We start from the raw sequence: 19,418 nt of genomic DNA on the forward strand, positions 1-19,418 counted from the left end.
CACGCAGACATTCAGAGATCCAGGTTTCTTCCATAAGAGGCACCTCCACCTTCTACAAACGTTTCATCATCTGCTCAGTCAAGGGTAAGTTCCCACCATGTCCAGATTTGAATTAGTCGGAGACGATGAAAAGGATGTATCGATTTCTTACCCACATTGACTTGGAACTGGTACCTGCTGCTGCTGCTCACATTCCATTGGTGAGAACTTGTCATCAGGCTGCATCTAATTTTGAAAAGACAGGGAATACAGTCTCTCACTGTGCAGTCACATTCTCAAGTCACTTAGAAGAAAGGGGAGAATGGATTCCATTGGAAGTTTACCAGTCTGGACTGGGGCACAGAGATCTGCTTTTTTTTTTTTTTTTTTTTTGCAAGCCTCCCAGATGATTTTGCTGTAGGTGGTCAGGGTATAGCAAGTATGACAGAGAGATCTGAGTCTGAAACTAAATTCTACCATTTACCAGCTGGGTGACACCTCTGAGTTTCTTTGTGTCTATAATGCATGAAAAGTGTAAGTGCGGGACTTGGTGTACAGCAAGATCTAAAAAGTGAAAGGAAAGAAGAGAAGGAAGTACAGAAGGATAGGATGGACCGAACGAAGGAAGGAAAGAAAAAAAGAATGGTTTTATTGCTAAATGAATCAAATGTTTCGTTTTATCTTTTGGAACCTGAATACACTCAGTCATTTTATTTAAAATATCCCTTTTTACCCTCACATCAACCTTAGTCTTAGCCCCATTCTACAGACAAGAAAACTGAGACTCGGAGAAGTTAAGTAAGCAGACCGAAAACATTCAGTTGTTAAGTGCTAGTGTCCAAATTTGAGACAAGATTTGTTTCTGATGTTTGATTACAAATAATATATTTTTAACAAAGTAAAAAGGCACCGTTGATGGTTTCAGGGCAAGGAAGTGGCATATCAGGACTCCGCTGTGGAAAGATAAATCTGAAAGTGTTGCTATGAGATGTCTGGAAACTGGAGGCAGGAGAACCAGTTTAGGAATGAGGTGGAGAGTTTCTGAACTAGGCTCAATGAAGTGAAGGCTAAATACATTCCTGCCTCACCCTCTGCGGTTACTTATCTGCAAGGGGGCAATCTCAGATCTAGTAATTCTATTCTTCACTTCAACGTGCCTTTGCAAAACATGCCAACTCTTGTATTTGTTTGGATATGGCTATCCATGTTTAGCGTTGGTCCCAGACCCGGATAGGACCTTTTTCTGTGCCCGGTTTACCCATTTGGAAATGGGAGTTACAACGGCAGCTATAGCTATTTTATAGAGATTCTATGAGGAATGTATGGGAATGTATCTTTAAAAGTTGAAGTCATCAACTTGATCATAAGGTTGACTGTAAGTTGAACAAAACAAGACAGCAGGAAGCACTCATTTCAACTTCACTTTCATGATTGATTCTTTATGTCTTAATTTTGCAAATTAAAATTTTCAGATATTAAAGGATGAGGTAGTGGAGAGAAATTGGAAGATAGATTTTCTTGTGTTGTAGTTTCCATGGTGACCAACTCTCAGGCATCAACCACTGGCTGAAATACAGATAAATAAGAAAATGATTGCAAAGTGCTTTGCACAGTGCCTGGCACATAGTAAACAATCACTATATATGACACCAGAGTCACCGCCTCTGCCAAAGTAGCATACACGTAGACGCTTTCCATGAAGAGCATCATGGGCAATTCCTTTTCCTTTGGAGTACGTCTGCCTGAACATTCTGAGCCGTAAAAAGGTTCTAAGGCAGTAAATCTTTAAGGCATGGGACTTAGCTGAGGATTATGATTTGTGGGGTCCCCCTTATTCTGAACCAACTGCACAATGGGGCTTCACCCATCCCAGTTCCTTCGTGTCTTATTTAAGACATTTTTGTCAAACTCGAGCTCAAGAGATTCTCTTGTATTGTCTTTTAGAAGCTTTATTATTTTTTCCTTTCACATTGAGATCTGCAGTCCACCTGGAATTGATTTTTGTGCATACCAAGAGGTAGAGATCAGGATTCAGATTTTTCCACGTAGATGGCCAATTGACCTCACATCATTTATTGAAAAAGTCACTGTTTTTCTATTGCTCTCTAGTGGCACCTTTGTTATAAATCAAGTGTCTTTGTGTATGTGGATTTGTTTCTGAGCTCTCTGTGCTGTTTCATTTATCTCTCTTTTTATCAAAGCATGCTCCATTAATTACTCTGGCTTTATAGTAACTCCTGATACCCAGTAGCGAAATTCATCCGACTTTGTTCTTTTTTGTGTGTGTGTGATAATCTTGGCTCTTTGATTTTCCGCACATATTTAGAATTACCTTGTAAATTTCCACCCAAACAAAAAACTTGCTGGGATTTTTATTGGGATTGTAGTCTTTAGATCAATTGAAGAGAAGTGACATCTTTACAACATCTACACTATCAATTCATATTTTTCTCACAATGGCGCTCTGAGGTAGGTTCTGTTGTCATCCCCACTGACAGATGTGTATACTATGTAGCCGCTTCTTTGTAGCTGGGGCACAGGAATGCGAACTAACCCAGGGCACGACCAAGGAAGAGAGGTGGGCATGGTCTGCCCCACCTGGACGTGTGTTATATCTTTGGCATGGTTTAAAATTACTGGCTCATGATCGTAATATAAAGCAGAGTGATGGTAGTCAGTTTTATTACATTGCTTTTAAATTCTCTGTTAAACATACACTCTCTTGCTCTCTGCGCCTCTCCTACTGCCCTGGGTAGGCCGGTGACCTAATCCTGTCAGTCTTATTCACCTGTGTAAAACTTCAGTCTGGAGGTGAGCACTCTTGGTAAACAGGTATGGGTGGAATCCATCTTTGAGTGAGCAGGTAGCAAACATACCCAGCGTTTTAGGAGCAGCAGTGGTTGGCGGGGGGAGGAGGGAGCAGAGGTGGCCTTTCAAACCCAGAGTCACTAATGTTAGCTGAGGTGTCCATCAGGAGGAGTGGTAGCAGTTGTTTTTGCTGAAATGGTCTACTTTGGGTTTCATTCCTGGCAATCTAACCCCTGATCACGATTCTTTGGCCCTCATTGGAGATGCCAGAAAATTTTTATATCATTAAACAATTTTTTTTCTGTTAAACTTGGTAGAGGTACTGCGATTACTTGCAACTGAGGATCCTGGTGGGTAGAGTTATTATTGTTATTATTACTATTAGTCATGCCTCCTCTGCCCAGTTTATACACTGCCATCTTTCTGCACCTCATGCTAACCCAGACTTCCCGAATACCAAACCTTGTTCAGCTCACACACGCCAGACACCTGCTTGTCTGGAGCCAGGGATTAGAAAAATACCAATTAGGACTTGTATTGTCAGGCCGGAGGGTGATGAATGGTGTCTCTGTTTGCAGTGGCCCCACATTAGGAGTGACTCCTCATGTTCAGGAGCCCCTCAACTCCCCTCGATTTGGCAAGAGTTAAATGATATCATGTGGAAGGAGCCAGCATGCTGCTGGCTAAAGAACCAATAAATCATGCTGTGGACGTGGGGAAACAGCTAGACCTTCCCTGGAAAGGCTTTCTCGTCCAAGGTACCATTAGTAATGCTACAATTTGCAATCATAATAAAAATAAAAGTAATAGGAAAACCACGTAGAGGCAATTCCACTGCCTACTGGATTTTTAATTTTCTTGAGGATGCCAGAGGCAATCTTGAGCCCATTATATCTAAATGAGGCACATTATAAAAGGCTTACAAAGTCCAAACTGCTTTTACAGCCATTAATTAGCCAGACTTCTAAAAAGGCCCATAAGATGTAGCTTGGGTATGGTCTCTGGTCTCCAGAATAGGGTCGTAGGGTGCAGAGAGGTCAGATGTCATTGATTTAGTTATTATTCTCTTGCCTTTCTCACTCATCTCAGTTCTAATCAGATGTTGCCTTTTTGAGGTTGTGGGGAAGGAGGATACTATATAACCAAGCACTAAATGGGAACGCTCTGAACTTTCCTGCGAGGCTGTGGGCAACTTGAACACAGGGACCGATGGTATCTCATTAGTTCCCATATCTACACTATCTTGTGTATAGCGAGTATGTCAACAAGCATCCTTGTTGGCCAGGGACAGCAACCTAACTCTGGCTTTCTTCAACTAAGAGAATATATATTAGGAGGCTATGGGGATACATGGAATGAATGACGGACCGGAGGACCAGCTTGCAGAGGAATACCATCAGGAATCACAGAGTGTGTAGCCGCAGAAATCGTCTGGTTCACACAACTTCAGCCTTCAGGCACTAGCCTAAGATCCCCTCCCCCCCGGAGAGAGCACGGGATCAGAGGGACTTAAGTCATTCTCTTTCTCCTTTATGGCTTTCACAGTGGCTAGGGGGCCCTCGTTCAGATCCACTCTCAGTGGGAGAGCCCCCGAAATGGAAATCGGCATGCCACATTTTTTGTGTGAAAATCGGTTTTTAAGATTCCTTAAGAAGCAAGTTGGCTTTAGGAGCTAGACGGCCTGAGTTTAAATGCCCTGCGAGCTCGCGTGATCCTGGGCAGGTTATTTAACATCTTAGTGCCCCCATGGCTCTCTGAGACACCCCTCAAAGGACTGTCATAAGGATTAAGTGGTTCAGTGTGTGTGAGGCACTAAGGAGAGCTTCTGGAACATCTCAGCTCTTGGATAGGTGTGTGTGGATATTATCATCTGTCCTGATGAGGGCATAGTCCCTTTGCTGCTGCAGAGTATTCCACTTTGTCACTGTACCCCGTAGATGGATATTAGATTATTTTCCAACTCTTGGCTTTTACAAGCAACTCAGTTTTGAAAATCGTTCCTTCCCTGTGTGCATCACATCTATCTGCATTTTTCTCTAGGATAGATGCCAGGAAGAGAAATGTCAGTATCCCAGGGCATGAGGATTTTTTTTAGTTCTAGAAAGTACTGGCAAACAGCCCTCCAAAGGTACTGAACCTAAGTGCAGCGCATCATTGGAGTGGGATAATCTAGTTCTTACCTGGTTCAATCTGCATTTTTGGAGAAACCCAATCTCCCTCTTGCTCATTAAGCCATGTCTATTTTCGGAGCTCAACTGACATCTCTGGCTGTGCTTCTCTTCATAATTCCAGTTTTGTGTCCTCAAGCAGTTCCTTGCTATTGTTTCTCTTTCCTGATTTTATTTAATGTGGCCAAGTGCTTTTGGAATCCTGGGTAATTGTGGCAGACAATGCACAGAATGGAATGTGGAATCGGAGGTGCTGAATGTCGCTTTTGTAAGGAGTCTTTGGCGTGATTTCAGCCTGAAATGGAGCACTTTGCACTCAGCCTAAATTGCCTCAAGCACCTGGCATGCTGGGTGTGTGCTGCAGAAGGCTGAATATTTCTCAGAAAGAGTTCAGGCTGCTTTTTGTGGCTTTGGAAACAGGACACCAGCTCACCAGGGGAGAAAAGATTTAAACCCAAGCATTGGGCTTCAAACAGAATTTTCCTTTCTGACCCTGCGGATTTCAGCCAATGGGCCTTTTCTAGTAACCTACCTCAGAGGGAGTAATGCCTCAAAATAGAGAAAAGGGAACGTTAGCCACTTAGGGCCTAAATTGACCATCGTAAAATCCCCTTACTTATTTATTATTATTTTTCAGAGGCATATTTGCAAAACAGAGCTTGAAAGATTACCTAAAAATGTAAATAAACACCTTAGCAGCTCCTTGGAGAAGATGGATTTAATGTCACCTTATAATTTCCCGTTTCTTCTGAAAGTTTGCCCCTCACTCCCTGTCGTGATGGTCGCATTTGGTCAACTACTTGCTGGTGTGACAATTTTGCTCTATTTCCTTTCTATGCCTGGGGAAAAGAAAGGTTTTAAAATAAAGGTCTGCAATGGTGCTTTGCATTCAGATGCTAACGAGATGGTGAGCCAGAGTTTTGGATACTAAATGTTTACATTAAAATGGAAATACATAATTGATTTTTCGAATAGTGCCTCCTATTCACTTTTAAAATATACTTCTTGGGACAAACAAAATGGAAAGAAAATCACCATCTTTAAGTAATAATTGGCTGAGGCAGCAACTTCTGGTGAGCTACAGCACAAACTAAGTATAAAGATAACTGTTTCCAATAGTGCATCGATAAACCATTGTCTCTGTTACAATAGAAAAGGAGACTTTATTTCTTAGTTGGGCATGAGATTATTATCATTTTAAGTACTTTTTCTAATGGTGGCAATTCCTCAGTAAAATGATACTTTCTCTTCAGGGGACAAGTAAAAAAGTTGATCTTTCACGATGAATAAAGTTGAGTTCCTATTAGTCTCCTGATTTGACCATTGCTAGATGGTTTGAGGACTGGATGAAACACCAGTGTTCTGGGGTCTGAGAGATGTGGATTGGAATCTAAGCTCAGCCACTTACCCGCTGTACATCTTAGGGTCTCTTTGAGCCAGTTTTTCCACATCTGAAAAATGGGGGGAAAAAAGGCTGAAAGAAGGGCTGAGTTACCAGAAAATGGAGAGAAGAAACCCCGGTTTAAATAATAATTCAAAATATCTTCCCGTTATGGGGATAACGCTATGAATAACAAGGTTAACTCACATTTATTGAGTGCTTATTGTGTGCTAGGTACTGAAGAACGTAATTTGCGTTACCAATGTAATTCTAATAACTTTATTAGATAGGTACTGTTAAGTAGGTACTAATATTATGCTGGTTTTAAGGATATTGGTTAATTTATTCAAAAAATGTTTATTAAATGAGTTTGTATTGCTCAGTAAAATAGAATTCGTTGATTTATTCATTGAAGTATTTATTGAGCATCCACTGTGTACTAAGCAATACGCTAAATTCTGGAGCTATGTTGGTAAGCGAAATTAACCACGGTCCTTGCTCTTGTGGAAATTAGAGTTCAGGTGGGGAGGCAGATCATAATCAAATCATCTCAAAACATAGGTGAATTGTTATAAAGTAAACAGAATGTTAAGCATGGGGACTTGTGTCTGTGAGGAGCACCTGACGAAGAAATCTGCTCCAGACTTGGGGAAGTGACCTGTGCTGAGATCTGAAGGAGGTGCTGGAATTAGGTGAGGAGGAGAGCATGGGGGTGGGCGTGTTGCAGGCGGAGGGAGCAGCCCTTGCAAAGTCCTGTCGCGGGAGAAGCGTGGCATGTGAATGAGCCCCCTTTCCCCTAGCCATTTGGATCTCTGTCTCTCTGGTCCCAGAAAACGTTAAGGATCAGGGCATTTCCCCAGCATTTGGCCACGTTTTCAATGAAGAAACCGTGCTTTGTGGGGAAGAGGAAAGGTATGCTACAGCAGGCGGGGTCATAATTCTCACTCTTGTTTAGAAAATTTTGCTCTCGGGGCCTTGCCAAGATTTCCTTGCATCCCTGGAAGCTATTTAGCTGAAACCCAAGTCAACGCGAAGAGAAGAAGTCACCACTTTGGGTAAAGCCTAAAAAATCAATGCGGTAGCCCAACTGGCCACTGGTGACATGGAAAGCCTTGAGGGGAGTTGTCTCAATTCTTGGGGAACAATTGCTTGACACAGTATGCGAATGATTGAGACAGATCACGGAACTGTTTGACAGATGTCCTGGGATCTTATCACACCGTATCAGACTTGGGCTGGAGCATCTCACAATTGAAATTCCTCTCATGGGTGGTGAGCATGTGTGCTCATGCTAATGAATTAAAGTCTGCCAAGTATTTTTACATTTCTGAGACAAAATGAAATAGAAGTGGGAGATTTTGTCATTGTGAATGTTACTGATACTCTGCTTCTCAGCAGAGGCAGAAAATGTTCTTGTTAAAACGCCCTGTGTTCTGACAACAAACCAGAACATGTGTTGGGATGTTGCTAGCCACAAGGGCCTTTCTCAGCCATGTGTGAGTATGTGTGTGTGTGTGTGCATGCATGTGTGTGCATCAGGATGGGTAAACATTAGGCGGAGAAACAAGGGTGGATTTATCTGATTTGTAAAAGATCTCAGAAATCACCCCTGAAGCCTGCTTAATTGAGAAGTCCCCTTTCATTGAAGAATGGACATGAAATTCTTTGATTTTCCCCAGTAACTACTATGAGGATAATCTCTGTTCACCTCTCACCCACTTCCCACCTTCGTGCTACCTATTAAGTGAGTTAGGTCCCATAACTTTCCAATCTCCTTGAGTCGTGAAAACAGCCCGGTCGGTCGCCAGGCCACATTTCAACTTTGATCTTATATTTTATTCGCATTTCCCCTTTTGTTTCCCCGGCATTGGCAGGATTTAGGAGATGGTGCTGGCCCGCACTCCACACTTTCTTGCTCCTTTTTTTTTTTTTAACTCTTCCTGTGTTGAGGTAGGAAGGAGAAAGAGGCGAAGAAGAGGACATTCCTTTTTCTTTTTAATAGATTTTATGTTTTAGCGCAGTTTTAGGTTCATAGGAAAATTGAACAGAAAGTTCAAAGAGTTCCTATATACCTCTGCCCCACACATCTGCAGCCTCCCCCGCCTCAACACCCCACAGCAAAGGAGACATTTATTACAGTCAGTGGACATACACTGACACGCCATTATGACCCGAAATCCATAGTGTACATGAGGGTTCACTCTTGGTGCTGCACATCCTATGGGTTTGGACCAATGTATAATGACTGACATGTACCCATCATTATAATTTCCATACAGAATGGTTTCCATGCCCTGAAAATCCTATGTGCTCTGTCTATTCATTCCTTCCTCCTCTCTCATCCCTGGCAACCACTGATATTTTTACTATCTCAATCGTTTTCCAGAATATCATCCATGGAATAAATACAAATTGGCTTCCTTCACTCAATAAGTTTCCTTCATTCCTTTCCATGGCTTGATAGCTCATTTCTTCTTAGCGCTGAATGATATTCTAGTGTGCGGATGTGGCGTAGTTTATTTATCCGCTCACCTACTAAAGGACATATTGGTTGCTTCCGGATTTCGGCAATTAAGAACAAAGCTTCTATAAACATCTGTGTGCAGGTTTTTGTGTGGACATAGTGTTCAGCTCATTTGGGTAAATATCGAGGAGCATGATTGCTGAATCATATGGTAAGAGCGTGTTTAGTTTTATAAGACGCTGCCAAACTGTCCTCCAAAGCAAAGTGAATTTGGCATTTTCACCAGCAACAAATGAGAGTTCCTGTTGCTCCGTATCCTCTCCAGCATTTGGCAGTGTGAGTATTTTGAATATTCGTCATTCTAACAGGTGTGGAGTGGTATTTTGTTGTTGGGACGTTTTTATTTGACATGTCCTTGGTGAGCTGACCGTCCTCTGTTCATGCTAACTGCTGTGCCCATGAGGGAGCATCTTCATGCCTCTTCAGGTCGGGGTTGTCCGCTCCCTGCCGGTCATTTCCACTGGTCTGGCTCACTGTCCATGGACTCCATGCAGGTAGATGGAGGCCCAAACAGATCTTCTTGGTAATGGGTTCCATCTTTACACAGTGCTTTTGCTTTTGCCCCTCCTGGGCCTCTAGAGCTTCATAATCTAGACTTGTATTTATGTTAATTTCTTAGCTGAGGATTTCTGTGTCACACGGGGAGTATAAAAATCAGACCCCACGCCATGGTCCATGTATACGTGGGGTTTCAGTTTCTCACGGGAGACAATCCCCACCCCTGTAGTGGATAGTCCATCTTGTATCCCTTTGATCCACCTGAGTTTTTCTCTAGCTGTGGACGGTTCTGAGTGCGCTACTGACAGCTTTTTACCCCAAGTGCTTGCCTTTCTTCTTCTCTGCCTGAAAGCTTGTCTGTTTGAGCTCTGGTATAACCTTAAAGCGCAAGAGCAGTTAACCCCTCAGAGCAGCCCTCAACCATTAGGGGATGAGAATTGGTGGATAAATGTCCCATTCGCCATCCTCTATGGGATGCCTCTGAGGTGTGTTGTACACAGTCTCCCAGAGGTCCCCAGCAGAACCAAGCCCCAGTTTGCCCAGTACCTTGTATTATGCAACCTTTTCTTGCTTTCCCCCCTCCTTTTTTTCTTCCTACTTCTCCTACTGCCTCTATGCTTTCTAAGATCACGTCCTCAATAAACTACTGGAACCCAAATCCTTGTTACAGGATCTGCTTTGGCGGGACTCAGACTAAGACCACCAGGAGCCCAGGTAGGTGGCACGCTCTCTGCAGCTTTCCTGGGCTGCTGGGAAAGTTTTCTATTCCCTTCGAGAGGCCTGACCATATGCAAGAGTCTCACACCAGCTCCCCAACTCGAAGAGGCCCCAGGCTACGTCTCCTGTTGCCCCAGTGACTAGAATGCCAGCCCTCAGCCCCTCGGGGCCTGTGTTCTGTGTCTGACATCCCCCAGGGTACCCTGCCGTCACCTAGAGCTTACTCTTGTGGTATTTCGGGTTTTTTTTTTTTTGACCCCTTGGGATGTTCTTTTACTTATTTTTGAGTATGGCTTTGTATTAAATTTTTATTTTCTAATAACATGTGTTTATGGCATGGGGATCGTCTCTATCAGTCGATCCACTATGTTGCCAGAAGCCTTAGTCTTTCAATCAACGATATGGGGCGACACTTCTACTCATCGAGGCTATAGCAAAGGAAGAGCAGAAGTCTCTGCCCTCATGGTGCTGACATTCCAGCGGGGAGAACAAATAATAAATAGGTAAGGATGGAACGTAGAGGTCAGCTGATGATACGTGTTATGGAGAAAAATAAAGCAGAGGAAGGGAAGATGGAGTAGGAGGGGATGGGGGCTTGCCATTTTACATAGGGCGGCCAGGGGAGTCCTCATTCATCAAGTGGGATTTGAACAGAGGCCCGAAAGAAATGGGAGAAGGAACGACGTGGCTATCCGGAGGGAGAAAATTCCAGGCAGAGAGAATAGAAGGCACAGAGAGCGTAAGGCAGGAATGTGCATGTTCCAGGGTCAGCAGAGAGGCTGGATGGAATGAGGGAGAAGCATCAGGGGGGAGAAGGGGACAGAAGACACTGGGACTCAGACCTGTCGAGACGGCAAGGAGTTTGGCTTATGTTATGGGCACGATGGCGGGCTGCGAGCAGAGAAGCGACATGATCTGACTTCTGTCTTAAAAGGAGTCCTATGGCTGCTGTGTTAGACATAGAACTTCGGGAAGCCAGGGGAGATCAGGAGGCCAGCTGGGAGCTCATGGCAATAACCTGGGTGTGGGACGACGGTGGCTTGGATCAGGGTAGCAGCACTAGGGTGTCGGGTAGTGGCCCGACTCTGGAAATATTTTGAAGAGAAAACTGCTGATGGATAAAATGTGGGACGTGACGAAAAGAGAATAGTTCAGGACGCGACTCCAAGGTGTTTTGCCTCTGCAATTAAATGGATGGAGTTGCCATTTGTTGAGAGGAAAAAAAAAAAACTGTGGAGGAATGGTTTGGGAGGGAGAAATGGGGGTTCAGTACCGGACATGTTAAGTCTGACATATTTATAGGCATCCAAATGAAGACGTTGAGTAGGCAGTTGATCATAGGACTGTGGGGCTCAGTGGAGAGGCCATGTAGCTTACAGACTGGTGAGGGATACTGGGAAATAGAAAGCAAATTGTCCCCAAGCAATGTGCAAGTGCAGCTATAGAGCGAGTGTAGTGGGAAGCACAAAGAAGGCCACAGGCTGTGGTGCTGGGAAATGCTCCTGGAGTAAGGGATCCTTAAGCTGTGGCCTGAAGATCAAGTAGGACAAGCCAAGTGCAAATTGGAGGAGAATGTATATTAGGCGAAAGGAACAGCCTATGCAAAAGTCCCTGGGGGAAGGGAGAGTGTGTTGCCATCTTGGAATGAAAAGTAGGTCAGTCTCACTCAAAAAAGACAGTGGTTAGGGGGAAGGGTAGAGGAAGAAGGGCAGTGGCCAGGTCACGCAGAGCCCTGGAGACCATGGCGAGGAGTCTGGACTCCTTCATGAGTGCACAGGGTATCACTGAAAACTTTTAAGCAGGGTGCTGATGTGGTCAGATTTAACAGATGCTTCTCCCCTAGGGAGAACTTCCCCCAGGAGCATTTTGAGCCAAGTCCTGTGAGCTCATCTTCCTTGGGCCACTTCAAGCCTGCGTCCTTGTCCACCCCCATTAGCTCCACTCCTACTCTTGTCAGGCATGTCACATCTAAGTAGGTCAGGCCAGGCAGAGAAGTCCCCTTGGGACTTTTATCTTTTACTGGCCAGGCCCAGAGTCGGGGGGGTGGTGGGGTGGGGTGGGGGCGTAATCTGCATGGGCAGCCTCACTTCTTGCGTGAACTGGGTGTACCAAAGGAAAAGGCAGCTTGGGGTGCTTCCCAGGGGCAACATAAACAGAATAGCTTTCTCTTTCTTGCTGTCCATCGATTTTCTCAAAAAGCCTCAGGCGTTGGCAGGCAAGACTGATAAAATCTGAGGCTCCAGACTGGTGCCGATGAAGGTGGTTTTTACCCTGGACAGCTATTTCCCTCTAAGTCCCTAGATCATGCTAAATACTGTGGCATGTGGGCACTTAAAATGCTTACGTATGTCATGTTTTGGAAAGATCCTCAGACAATTTCCCTGTGGCTTTTGGAATTAGGATAAATCTGGATGTGGCAGATTGAGAGCAAATGAGTGAGCCTCTGAACACCTGAGTTCTTGTACTTGACCTGTCATTTGCTATGTGACCCAGGCAGGTCAATTGTCATATCTAAGTTTTAGTTTCTTTACCTTTAAGTTAACTGCTTAAATTTGACAACTTAGATGAAATGTACAACTTCCTTGAAGAATAGCATCTAACTAAAATGAACAGAAAGAGAGACAGAAAATCTAAATAGCCTTATATCTATTTAAGAAATTGGATTCACAATTTAAAAATTCTCCTTGCCTTCCTTCCCCCATAATTACAGGCCTATTTTGTCAAATATTTAAGGATAAAGTAATGCCAAGTTTACATAAACCCTTTTAGAAAATAAAGAAGAGAATTCTTTCCAACTTGTATCATTAGATATGAAAATCTGATGAGGATGTTATAAAACAGAAAATAATAGACCAATATCTTTCATGAACATAGACATGAAATTCCTTAACAAAGTACTATCAAATATAATTCAGCAGTACATAAAAAGGAGGAGTCGAGATCAGAGCCATCGGCATGTTGTCTTCCACTCTTCCATATCAAACCCTTGACAGACATCACTAATCGATCGCTCTGATTTCTCCAGATGAATCATTCTCAGCTGAGCTCTCCAGGAAGCCACAACCAATCCATTAAAGTTGGCATATGAGAAGAAATCTATTAGATATCATTGAACTAAATGGATCCTACCAATATAAGGCTGAGATGCTATAAGTCTATTAGCCTATTACAATTTCGAGGTCATTTTACTGGCATTTCCTTCAGTGTGCAATGATTTACTCCAGACCAGACATGCAAGAGCAAGGGTCAGTTGTTTTGAGTAATTTGCATGAAAGAAGAAACCGTAAAATATTAAATGCCTGTAAGGACCACAACCTTGTTTGTTCTCATGTATCACTGTATCACCAGCCCCCAGGGATGTTATTGGTACATGGTAATATCCAAGACTGTTGAATGAATGAGTTTTGAGGGAAGCAGATAAGTAGTTCTATCATCATAGAGTTGTTATGGTTACTGTCACGTTGTCAAGATGACCAACAAATGAGGAGGCCAGGTATTAAGGTTCAAGCCAAAGGCTGCAGTATAAGGGTTGAACATCTATATTCTGATAACTCTTATATTAATAACTTTAGCCTGCTGTCTCCTCTAAGTTGCAGACAGATCTGTCTGGCTTCCTTCTTGATCTTTTCTCCTGACTGCTTCAAAGACTTCTCAAACTCACGTTCTGTGATAGACTATATACCTGCTTCCCTGCCCCTAAACTTGGCTTTCCCCCATTGTCTCCTATCTTAATGAACCCCACAACCATCCCTCCGGTTACGCAGGCCAGAAATTGGGAAGACAGTCTGAACACTTCTCTCTTCTTCACATCCCACACCCTAATTAGCTCTCCACTAGAACCACTTTTCTCTGTCCTCCCCACCCCCATCCTAGTCCAAGTTCCTGCCGTCTCTCCCGCTGATGTGTCTCCCTGCGTCAACTCTATCCCATTTTACACTGTTCTCCACATTGTACCTCATATGATCTGTTTGAAATGCAAAGATTATTCACTCTCTGCATAAAACTTGCTTGTGGCTTTTCATTGCTCGTAAGAGAAACACCAAACTCTGCACCGGCCTACAAAGCTCCGGAGGATCTGGTCCCTGTTGTCCTCTTAAGCTGCATCATATACCACTCATCCCTCGCTTTCTGTGTGTCCATCCAACTCACCTTTTAGTTCCCCCAACACAGCATGATCTCCCCATATTCCTCTGCCTACAACTTCCTTCTCTCTTCTCTTTATTTGGTTAACTCCTACACACCCTTCAGAATTCTTGTCGCTTCCTTGGGAAAAGACTTCGCTAACCTTCTCCCTCTGCTTCAGCAGGTTGTCATGGACTCTCAGAAAGTCCATCTCCTTCTTTCATTTATCTTCGTTTGTAATGAAACACTCATTTGTGTGATTATTTGATGTCTGTCTGTCTCTTCAAGTAGATTATAAACTCCATTGGAACAAAGATCGTATTTATGTTTGCTTCTGCTTTTCCTGGACCTAGCACAGTGCCTGGCACTCGATAGACATTCAGTAAATCTTTGGTGAATGATGAATGGATGAGTAAATGGATGAATGTGTCGAGAGCCCATTTGTCCCTTGTGGTCAATTAGGGTTCCTCAGCCTCAGCACTCACTGTTGACATGTGGGTGGGATAGTTCTTTGTCATGGGGACTTTCCTGTACTGTAGGATGTTTAGCAGCTTTGTTGGCCTCTACCCACTAGACACCAGTAGCATCTCCCCTGTAGTGACAGCCCAACATACCTCCACACATTGCTAAATTTTCCCTGGGGGACAAAATTGAGAACCACTGTGGTAAATTGTATTAAGTATTCAAAATATTTGCTTAAAATTCAGGGCTATATAATTCAGTTGTCTGTGCATCGTAACATGTTTAGCATCATCTCTGGCCTCTGCCCACTGGATGCTGACGTCCTTCTCTAGTTAATAGACCCATCCCTACAAGGCCCCTTTCTGTGCCCCTCCCTGAGGGAGGAGTACACTTCCAGTCCTACTGATGGCACCCTTTGTCATGTGACTTGCTTTGGCCAATGGCATTTCAGCAAGTGTGAATGTCATACCTGAGCAGAAACTTTAAGAGCCAGCTCTTTTCCTTCTGACTCATGACTGTGAATGGGGCTGCCTTTCCTTTGGTTCTGGAATAAAGAAGACATGGGACAGAGCCGAAAGCAATTTCAGATGACATGTGCATCAGCAGGCAAGGAATGTCTGTTGTTGCGAGCTGCTGACATCTTGGAGGTGTTCGTGACCACAGCATGACGGTGAAAGCTTACTGTTAAAACTCTGAAGTGGTTTGGCCAGAAGGACTTTTTACTGGGTGGTAATGGATCCAGTTGTATTCACTGTTTTAGGACATGTGAGTAGTAGGTGAGCAAAAGATAGAAAGATCACTCAGGTTTAGACTTCTGAGGTATTTATGCAGGTTCTTAATGAGGCTTCACGAGTTTTGGACTCAACATAATTGCTGAGATAATTTTATCTATATTCCACACTCCATCCTTTCAATAATCTCTGTTACCAAACCTTCCTGTGTTTTTTTTTTCTTTTTCTTTTTTTTTTCAATCTGAAAGAGAATCTAAAGCAAGAATGTAAACACTATATGTCTATATGGGCAGGAACAAAATTTGTTTTATTCACTGAGCTATCCCCAGCATCGGTACACTGTTATACTGTTAACTGGAACAGGTGCACATTAAATTGTGTTGAGTGAATGAATGGCCAGCAGGTCAAATACTCCATGTACTCTTCTACATTTCCCAGCCTTCCTCCCTTGCCATTAGGCTATCGCCAATGGCCTGTGATCATAAACAAGACGTGTCACTTCTAGTCTGAGAAAATTAAGAATGGGGTAGGTTCTCCATTGTCTGTCTCTCCCATAGGTAGGGCAGGAGGCAAAGAATTTTGAGAAGGCAGAGTTGTGGGTGCAAGAATCTTGGATCCCTGCTGTACCACTGTAGGGAAACTGTCAAGGAGAGTTCATGACCCATATCCAAATTCTCATGAGTGAGAAATAAACTTCGTTGACCCAATCCACCGGTTCTCAACTGGAAGTAATTTTGTTTCCCTGGGTACATTTGGCAATGTCTGAAGACGTTTTTGTTTGTCATGACCAGGGAGATCTGCTGGCATCTAGTAGGTAAAGGCCAGAGATGCTGCTGAACATCCTGCAATGCACAGGATAACAATGGATTATCTAGCCTAAAATATCAATAGTGCTGTGGTCGAGAAACCATTTTCTAAGTCACCTAGATTTGGGGATTTATTGTTACTGCAGTATAGCAGGTCCTTTCCTCGCTAATACAATGAATGATTGATGTATATTATATGTCCTGCTTCTTTATCTAGCATGATCCCTATATTTTCCTTAGAACTAGAGCCTTCAAGTGGACAATAAAGACATTATGAATGAATTGACTAAACTAACCCCATGAGGAGCCAGCACATTTTCCAAGTGGAAACAAATAAGTGGAGGAAAGTGCCAAGTCCCAATGTAAAGAGGTAGCGCCCTCTAACTGTTAAGAGCAGAGGCCGTTATGATGTAGTCCACTGACCAAATCCAGCTCTCTGCCTGTTTGTGTAAAGTTTTGTAGGAACACAGCCACACTTGTTTATTTATGTATGGTCTACAGCTGCTTTTGCACTATAAGCACAGAAGTGAGTAGTTGCTTCTGCCAGAGACTGTGTGACATGCAAAGCCTAAACTATTTACTGTCTGGCCCTTTACAGAAAAAGTTTGCTGATTTCTGTTAAGAGCGTGGATTTGAGTCCTAGCTCCAATATTTACTAGCTGTGTGACCTTGAGAAAGTCATATCACCTCTTGGAGCTTTAGTTTTTTCATCAACCAAATGGAGAGAGTAATAGCACCTGCCTCATATGGTTGTTTAAGGATTCAAACAATGTGCAAATGCTTTGCACATCGCCTGGCATATAGCATATGCTTAATAAATGATGGCCATTAATAAGTTAGTACTATAAACAATGAATAATAATAATAATAATAATATAATAATAATAATAATAATAAAACGAAACTTCCTTTTGTGCCTTGGACAGAAGTAGATACTTCCCTGGGCCCTAGCAGTAAGTTTTCTTATTTCATTCACAGGTGCTGTGGCAGCCCATAAGGAAACATGTTTATCTCGAAAGCAGAGACGGCATGGAAGGGGCCGAGCTGGTGGAAAGACTCCATTTCTCAAACCCAGCTTTCTATGCGGAATTATTCAAAGGGAAACCTTATCAAGCAGCCTTCCAGCTTGGTGTCATCCATCTTCCAAAGGTAATTCAATAGCCCTGGGTTGCCGGATGATTTATGGAGCCTGTGGCCGTGGGGAGGTTGCTCTTTGTATTACAGCTTGTTTTTATCAATGACCAGCAACCTGCTGGCTAGGGCCAGAAGCAACAGGCTCTTTGTTTAATTCTGTTAACCCAGGCCTTGGCTTCAGCCAGCTCCAGGCCAGCAGAGGGCCGCTGGCCACTGGGCAGATGAAGGACTTGGATCATTCTGAGTTGAGAGCTTCAATTGTTAAAGTAGGACTACTGTGTTTTAACAGCAGCAGAGCTCTGTCTTCTCTACCAAGCTGCTTTAAGCCCCCAAGCGTCATTCGATCAATGCTACAGTCCTGGGAGGGACAGACTGTCATCTTGCTTTATAGATGAGATGCTGAAGCTGGGAGGTGGTTACTCATCCTGTGCTTAGATTAAGAACACCAAGGCCAAGTGCCCCTAATCTTAACAGGATGCATGTGTTCCTTGTGAGGAAGCCTGGAGTGTGGGCTGTCTGTGAGAGACTGGTCTTAGCTTTTGTCTCACTGCTGCCTTATTTTGAACATGCCAGAACCATCTTTATGAGGGTGAGAACTTACTTTCTCGTTCGTAAGTTCATTCATAGCACCAGACCTGGCAGGTGGTGGGTGCTTCACAAAGAAGGAGTGAATGGCACCTGGGCCTTTGCATTATGTCGTTTCCTCTTCCTGAAACATTCTTCTCATCCTCTTTGCCTAGTTAACTCCCACTTGTCTTTAAGGTCACAGCTTAGATGTCATCTTGGGTCAGTCAGTGTCTACTCAGAAAAATAGAAACCATATCAGTTGATTTAACTGAGAGAGTTGAATCGGGGGCTGGTTAAGTACTTATTGGAACATGGAAAAGGTAAAAAAGGGAAAACTGAGGTCGCAGAGGATGACTTCTCCATTGCAGTGGACTGGTTATCCATTACCGTGTAACTAATTACCCCACCACTCAGTAACTTAAAACAACCATTCTCATGTTTTCCACGGGTCAGGAACCTGGGTACGGCTTAGCTGGATCGTCTGCCTCAGGGTCTCTCACGAGGCAGCAATCAAGGTGGCAGCTGAGGCTGGGGTCTCATCTGAAGGCTCAGCTGGGGAAGGATCTGCCTCTAAACTCGCTCAAGTGGTCGTTGGCAGGATTTCGTTCTAGTGGGCTGTTGTACTGAAGCCCTCAGTTTATCGCCATCTTTGGACTGAAGCCCTCAGTTTGTCACTGTCTGTTGGCTGCAGGCCTCCCTCAGTTTCCTGCCACATGGGCCTCTCCATAGGGCAGCTTACAACATGGCAGCTGATTCATCAGAGCAAGCAAGCAAGACAGAACACTCATGACGGAGGCCACAGTCTCATCATTTCATCCCGGAAGGGACTTTCCATTACCTCTGCTGTTTCCTAGTAGGAACAAGCCAGTAAGTCCCTCCTGCAGTGCAGGGGAGGGGGTCACGCAGGGCATGAATGCCAGGGGCTGTGTCAGAGGTTGATCCTCACAGGCAGAAAGGAGCTGATACCCACAGGGCTGGAGGGACAAAGGGAAGAAGTTGGGGCTTTAGACTACCGATGTTTGGAGAACTGTCCTCTTGAGGCTGAGACTGCCTCTGAGGGGGTGACCCTGGGAAGCTGATGCTGGTGACTGATGGGACACAGTGAGGCTGATTCTAGGAGTGTGAGAAAAAAAACATCTTAAAACAGGAACTAGCTGATGTTTCTGGAACCAAGTGGCATTGCCTGCCATTGGGAGGAACCATTGACAAGACCAGGATGCAAACTGGAAGGAGCCATCTCTTCTGCCCCAGGGGTGCGTCAAATTATTCCCGCCCCCCATTCACATGGTAAAGCCTCAGCCACCAGAACCTCAGAATGTGAGCTTATTAGGAAACAGGGTCATGAGTGCACATGTAATTAGCTACGATGAGGTCATACTAGAGGAGGGTGGGCCCCTAATCTAATATGAGTAGCGTTATAAAAAGGGGAAAATTGGACACAGATACAGACATGGAGTTCATGAGCACGTGAAGGCAGAGATCAGACGCTCCTACGGGCCGAACTCCTAAGAGTGGGGCCAG

The 19,418-nt window shown here is 43.9% G+C and overlaps 1 long non-coding RNA gene across 1 annotated transcript in view; it reads left to right on the forward strand.

Annotated features, from left to right (window-relative positions):
- LOC120606771 (uncharacterized) overlaps nt 1–17,339 on the forward strand; it is a 244,315-nt gene extending 226,976 nt beyond the window's left edge. Inside the window, exon 3 of the long non-coding RNA XR_005653986.1 lies at nt 17,175–17,339. This is a non-coding gene — a long non-coding RNA (uncharacterized LOC120606771). The remainder of the gene's footprint in view (nt 1–17,174) is intronic.
- The last annotated feature ends 2,079 nt before the right edge of the window (nt 17,340–19,418 follow it).

Source organism: Pteropus medius, unplaced genomic scaffold, assembly GCF_902729225.1.
Source record: "Pteropus medius unplaced genomic scaffold, Ma_sr-lr_union100, whole genome shotgun sequence".
NCBI lineage: Eukaryota > Metazoa > Chordata > Mammalia > Chiroptera > Pteropodidae > Pteropus > Pteropus medius.